Raw genomic sequence first — 7,214 nt, forward strand, 5'->3', positions numbered from 1 at the left:
AAAATATTACAACTCTTAAACAAGAAATACAAGTAAATAGAGAAGAAGAATATAAAGATGAAAAGCAATAGAATGAAAGAAAGGAACAAGAAAACAAAAGATAAACAACTCTCACTCACACTACCAAAGTGAAGAGTGTTGGGGATCACCAACTTGAACAAGGTTTGAAACCTTTGTCCAAAAGCTTATTTCCCCCTAACTCAAGCACTAAGGGATCTCTCACAGATTATAGGAAATGCTTTCTGGAATTATCAAGTGTGAAGGTGTTTCTAGCCAAGTGCTCTAATGGATAGAAAATATTGTGTCTTTCAAGTGAGCTATAGGCTCCTATTTATAGAGTTTAGAGACACCCTTTGAATTTCAAATTCTACCAACCCCCATGGCTGTTACCAATGTTTAATTGGATTAATATGGAATAAAAAATGAGATTTGGGAGTTATTTGGGATTTTGGAACTGTTTAACACATTTGGAAAAAACTGAAAAAAATGGCCTAAAATGCACCTGTGGCCGTGGCTAGGGACATCAGTGGCCGTGGCCACTGCTCTCTGTCCCCTAGGTCGCGGCCACCATCATCCAATGGTCGCAGCCACAACCCAGTTTCAGCACTTGAAAATGTGCTGCTTTTCCAAATGGCTCCAAACCCTCCCAAATGATTTTGTAACACCCAAAACACATTATTGGGGTTAAAATCATATCTCTAAAAGCCATTTTACATATGGCTTTATGAAATTCATCTCAATATTGTGTAACACCAAATTTACACAAAAAAGGGTAATATTTGGAAGTTACAAAGTTGTAACACCAAATATGTTACATTATTTGGATATATCTCATATATCTAAATATTGTAACTCTCTATTATATGTTACAATATGTGACACTCTTTGTCACATTTATTTAATCTAAAACATTATATTATAAAATAATATAACATTCCCTCACTAGATTAAATAGTTGTCTATTGTAACACTTATTTAATCAATCATTATATTTTAAAATATAACATATCCCCCACTTGATTAAATAAGAACTCTCTCTTATATGAGTCATTGCATTAGTGCATAAAGCAAAGTGTTTTTCAACTTGAACTTTACTATAGTGTAATTATCAAAAAATTTGTCGAAAATTTGGTTGCACTAGGCATTGAACCATCTTTTCATGATAACAAATCGGTGATAACACACACACCTTTGCGATGTTCACTTGAGACCTCTATGTCTCGCTTTACACCATTAATGGCCATGTGCACTTTCCATTCATGGATGTTCTTGAGAATACTCCCAATTCTCATGAGAGGAGGCACCACCCCTAGGTCCATATAGGTAGAATTCTTACAGTATTTTGTTACCAAAAATACTTGTCTTCACAAGACTGAATTCTATTAAAAAACCTTTTGGTTTTAACCCTCAACTTGGTAACACACAAGTACTCAATATCTCAGATGGGACATGTTTTGAGTACAACTAATATTCACTTGATTGACTTGTTGTTACCTATTGAACCTAACACTAGTTGAATAACTAGTGTTAAGATAGGTTACCATCAATCGTGAATCTCTTTAGGGAGTTTAAGTCCCATCCCTCGAGATGATGCGGCCACTAAATCCCTCATTAGTGGCTTAGTGAAAGGATCCGCCAGATTTTCACTTGTTCTCACATAGGATATTGAGATGACTCCTCTTTGAATCAATTCTCTTACATATCTATGTCTTAGACTAATGTGTCTAGACTTCCCATTATACACTCCACTGTATGCTCTAGCCAATGTCGCTTGGCTATCACAATGTATCGATATAGTAGATACATTATCTTTGATTAGGGGAATCTCTATCAACAGATCCCTTAACCATTCGGCCTCTTTACCGGTAGCAGCTAGAGTTATAAACTTTGCTTCCATAGTGGAATGAGATATACAGGTTTGTTTCTTGGAACCCCAAGAAATTGCACCTCCACCAAGTGTAAATACCCAACCAGTTTTGGACAAGTTGTCCCCAAGATTGGATATCCAACTTGCATTTGTATATCCTTCTAAAATTGAAGGAAATTTGGAGTAGTGAAGGCTTAGTCATTTGGTTTTCTTGAGATAACCTAGGACTCTTCCAATTGCCTTCCAGTGATCCACACTTGGATTACTTGTAAACCTACTAAGTTTACTTACCGCAAATGCTATATCAGGTCTAGTACATTGGGCAGTGTACATTAGACTCCCTATAGCACTAGCGTGCTCCAATTAAGCCACCGCTCTTCCTTCATTCTTCTCTAGTTTTACACTATGATCGAATGGAGTATTGGCATCTTTAACCTTGAGATAGTTAAGTTTGTTCAATACTTTCTCAACATAGTGGGATTGCCCTAACGCAAAACCCCCACTATGTTTCTTTACTTTGATACCGAGTATGGTATCAACTTCTCCAAGATCTTTCATCTTGAAGGTTGATGATAGAAACCTCTTCGTTTCTTCTATCCCTTTCATGCTATTACTTAGAATAAGCATGTCATCCACATATAAGCAAACAATGATCACCTATCCCTTACAAGTTTTGGAATACAAACACTTGTCTCCATTGTTATGTCTAAACCCATTAGACATGATGGCTTGATCAAATTTCTCATGCCATTGCTTAGGAGCTTGTTTCAATCCATATAAGGATTTTACAAGTCTACAAACTTTATGTTCATATTTTGGTAGGACAAACCCTTCGGGTTGTTCCATATAGACCTCCTCATTGAGGTCACCATTAAGGAATGTCGTTTTGACATCCATTTGATGAACATAGAAGTTGTGTATAAAAGCTAAAACGAACAAAATTCTTATAGAAGTTGTTCTTGCAACAGGCGCATAGGTATCGAAATAATCGATACCCTCTTTTTGCCTAAACCATTTAGCTACTAATCTAGCTTTAAAGGTTTGGATAGTGCCGTCAGTGTGGTATTTTCTCCTAAATACCCACTTACACCCAATTGGCTTAGACCCCAGTGGGAGGTCTACCAATTCCCAAGTGTTATTAGAAATAATGGAATCCATCTCATCATTGATGGCTTCTTTTCAAAATGCACTATCTCTCGATTGCATAGCTTCTCTATAAGTCTTAGGATCATCCTCAACGAGAAGTACAATAGGAATTTTCCTAATAACTTCCTCTCTATTTCCTTCTACCATGTAGAATTAAAATTCATTGAGTATCTATCTCATCCACTACTAGACTTTTATGATTTTTAAGCCTTTGACTTCTTCTAGGTTCAAAGGGTTGCTTTACATCCTTTTGAGAATTCTCCTCTTGAGAATCAACTTTGGATGTAGAAACTTGAGAATTGTTCTCATATAACAAATTCTCCTTTAGAGATGTTGAAGCGTGAGAATTGTTGTCACATAACATATTCTCAAAAAATTCAACTTCTCGAGATTCAATCACAATATTAGACTCTAAGTCTAATAGCCTATAAGCTTTAATATTGTTGGCATAACCAACAAAAGCACACTTTATGGCTCTTGAACCTAACTTTGTTCTATTAGGCTCGTTTTTCTTGCAATATGCAAGACACCCGCACACTTTGAAGTACCCTATGTTGGGTTTTCTTCCTTTCCATAACTCATATTGAGATATCTCATTTTTATTCATCGGTATTCGATTAAGAATGTGACAAGTGGTTAAAAGCGCTTCACCCCATAAGTTGAAGCTCAACTTAGAAAAGACTAACATAGAATTTATCATCTCTAGATAAGTCTTATTTTTTCTTTTGGCAACACCATTGTGTTGTGGTGTATAAGGTGCAATGCACTAATGAATTATACCATTTTCTTCACAAAATGTATTGAATTCATTAGAGAAGTACTCTCCTCCTCTATCACTTCTTAGCACCTTAATCTTTTTATTTAGTTGATTTTCAACTTCTAATTTATACAATTTAAAAGCATCAAAAGTTTCATCTTTATGCTTTAAAAGAAACACATAGGTATATCTACTAAAATCATCTATAAAAGTAAGAAAATACCTTTTACCACCTCTAGTTAAAACACCATTTAATTCACAAAGATCACTATGGATTAAATCTAGTAAATTAGATGATCTTTCTACACTAGGAAATGGTTTCTTAATCATTTTTACCTTAACACATGTTTCACGTTTACCATAGTTTTTAATATTACATGCAATCATACCACATTTTGCTACTCTTTTCATGGTTGAAAAACTTATATGCTATAGTCTAAGATGCCACAAAAATAAAGAATCATACTCAACAATATAGGCGGAATTAGCATTTTTATTAATTACATTGAAAGTTACATCATTGGTGCACAATTTAACCATACCCTCACAAGAGTACCCCTTTCCCAAAAATACATTTGATTTGGTAAGTATAAGTTTACCGGACTCAAAAACGGCTTTAATGTCGGGCTTGCCAAGCAAATCACCACTTACCAAGTTTCTACTCATTTCAAGAACATAAAGTACATTCACTAATGTAACTTTCTTGCTGGAGGTGAAAAAGACTTCAATGGTACCTTTGCCAAGTACCTTGGATTTGCCCTCATTGCCCATTTGAATCTCATGTTTTCCCTTTGACTCTTCAAAGGTCTTGAACCATGATTTGTCATAGGTGACATGGACGGTGGCACATGTATCATACCACCACCCTTTCACCTTGCCTTGGACCGCATTCACCTCACTAAAGGTAGCAACTATGTTTTCCTCTTGAGTTGCGTTCACCTTAGGTCCTTGTTGGTCTTTTCTATGCCTACACTCTCTAGCATAGTGACCATTTTTCCCACACACAAAGCAAGGACCTTTCTCTCCCTTAAACTTGTTTGGGTTGGTTTTTGGACCCAAAGGTTTCTCGTTACCCTTTTTCCCTTTGTTTTTGGGATGTTTTAGTTGTGACACCGCATTTTCTTTGGAAGTCTCTCCATTGGACCCCTCCACAAGTTTATATCTACATATCGATTCCTCTTCGATTCGAATATGCTTTTGGATTTCCTCCAAAGAATAATCCTCATTTTTATGAAGGATTCTTTTCCTATAGATCTTCCAAGTTGGTGGTAATTTAGCCACTATAGCACCAACTTGAAAGGCCTCGGGAAGCTCAATCTTTAAAACTTTCAGTTTGTTAACTATTATTTGTAGTTCATGAATTTGAGGAAGAATGGGTTTATCACCAAAAAATTTGAAATCAAAATATTGAGATATCAAAAACTTTTTGGCACCTTCCTCTTCCACCTTGAACTTTTTCTCAAGTGCATCCCATATCTCCTTGGCCGATTTTGTCTCGGTGTAGTGGTAATAGAGCCTATCGGATAGGGCGTTGAGGATATGACCCCTACAAAGGAGATTTTCTTCCTCCCTCTTCCTTCTTTTCTCCACCTCCTCGGGAGTGTCCTTGTCGGATGGCGTTGGGAGAGGTTCTAAAGTGGATTCTAGAATGTAGGCGATTTTGAGAGTGGTCAAAAGGAATCTCACATTGTCTTGCCACCTATTGAAATTGGACCCATCAAACCTATCCAACCTCTCTAGGTCTTGATTCATGATTTTGATGGTCTCACCTTCCATTGAAACAAACAAAGGGATAAGCTTTTGAATGTTAGGAAAATATGTATTTGCCTCAATGGAAATAAGTAAGAATAATTACAACTCTATGCAAAATATTACAATAGACAAGGATTGATTAAATAAAGTGTTACAACTCTATAACTGAAAATACAAATGAACAAAAGAAGAAGAAGAAGAGAATAGTAAAATACAACTCTAAGCAAAAGATTACAAATAAAGTAAAGTGTTTGAAACAAAAGAAAAGAAAATATTACAACTCTTAAACAAGAAATACAAGTAAATAGAGAAGAAGAATATAAAGATGAAAAGCAATAGAATGAAAGAAAGGAACAAAAAACAAAAGATAAACAACTCTCACTCACACTACCAAAGTGAAGAGTGTTGGAGATCACCAACTTGAACAAGGTTTGAAACCTTTGTCCAAAAGCTTATTTCCCCCTAACTCAAGCACTAAGGGATCTCTCACAGATTATAGGAAATGATTTCTGGAATTATCAAGCGTTAAGGTGTTTCTAGCCAAGTGCTCTAATGGATAGAAAATGTTGTGTCTTTCAAGTGAGCTACAGGCTCCTATTTATAGAGTTTAGAGACACCCTTTGAATTTCAAACTCCACCAACCCCCATGGCTGTTACCAATTTTTAATTGGATTAATATGGAATTAAAAATGAGATTTGAGAGTTATTTGGGTTTTTTGAGCCGTTCAACAAAGATTGAAAATACTGAAAAATTGGTCAGTTTTTGGCTTGTGGCCGTGGCCAGAGACATTGGTGGCCGCGGCCACTACTCTCTGTCCCACAAGCCACGGCCACCAACATTCAGTGGCCGTGGCCACTGACCATTTTCAGCACTTAAAAATGTGTTGTTTTTCCAAACGATTCCAAACCCTCCCAAATAATTTTGTAACTCCCAAAACACATTATTGGGGTTAAAATCATATCCCTAACAGCCATTTCACATATGGCTTTATGAAATTCATCTCAATATTGTGTAACACCAAATTTACACAATAAAGGGTAACATTTGGAAGTTACAAATTTGTAACACCAAATATGTTACATTATTTGGATATATCTCATATATCTAAATATTGTAACTCTCTATTATATGTTACAATATGTGACACTCTTTGTCACATTTATTTAATCTAAAACATTATAATATAATATAATATTACATTATATTATAAAATAATATAACACTAACGACTCGTGAGGCCTTCATAGAAGTAACTGACCAAACGCCAGTTCTCACAGCCATGGTGTGGGCACTGATTCAACAGATCCTTGAATCTTTCCCAGACTTGATATAACGTTTCATTATCCTTTTGAGAAAATGTGGAAATTTTAGACTGCTGGTCTTATTGCTAGGGAAGTGTTTTAGAAAGAAGGATTTGGTCATTCCTCTCATGTTCCAATAGACCTAGGTCTCAAAGAGTATAACCAGGTTTTGTCTTTGTCTTTCAAGGAGAAAGGGAAGAACTTTAGTTGCACAAAATTGACATTTTCGGCTCGGTTATAGAACGTGGCTACTACCTCCTCGAATTCTCTAATATGCATGTATGGACTTTCGTTTTCCATTCCATGAAATGTGGGCAAGAGTTGAATCATGCCAGGTTTAAAGTCTAATGCAGGCATATTAGGAGGGAGATAATGCATGAAGGCGTGGAA

At 35.9% G+C, this 7,214-nt stretch overlaps 1 non-coding gene across 1 annotated transcript; it reads left to right on the forward strand.

The window, feature by feature from the left end:
• Nucleotides 1-6,797: 6,797 nt before the first annotated feature.
• Nucleotides 6,798-6,905, forward strand: LOC133807792 (small nucleolar RNA R71). Its single transcript, XR_009879685.1, has one exon. It is a non-coding gene; the product is annotated as a small nucleolar RNA R71 (small nucleolar RNA).
• The last annotated feature ends 309 nt before the right edge of the window (nt 6,906-7,214 follow it).

The sequence above is a fragment of the Humulus lupulus genome, chromosome X (genome assembly GCF_963169125.1).
Source record: "Humulus lupulus chromosome X, drHumLupu1.1, whole genome shotgun sequence".
Lineage (NCBI taxonomy): Eukaryota > Viridiplantae > Streptophyta > Magnoliopsida > Rosales > Cannabaceae > Humulus > Humulus lupulus.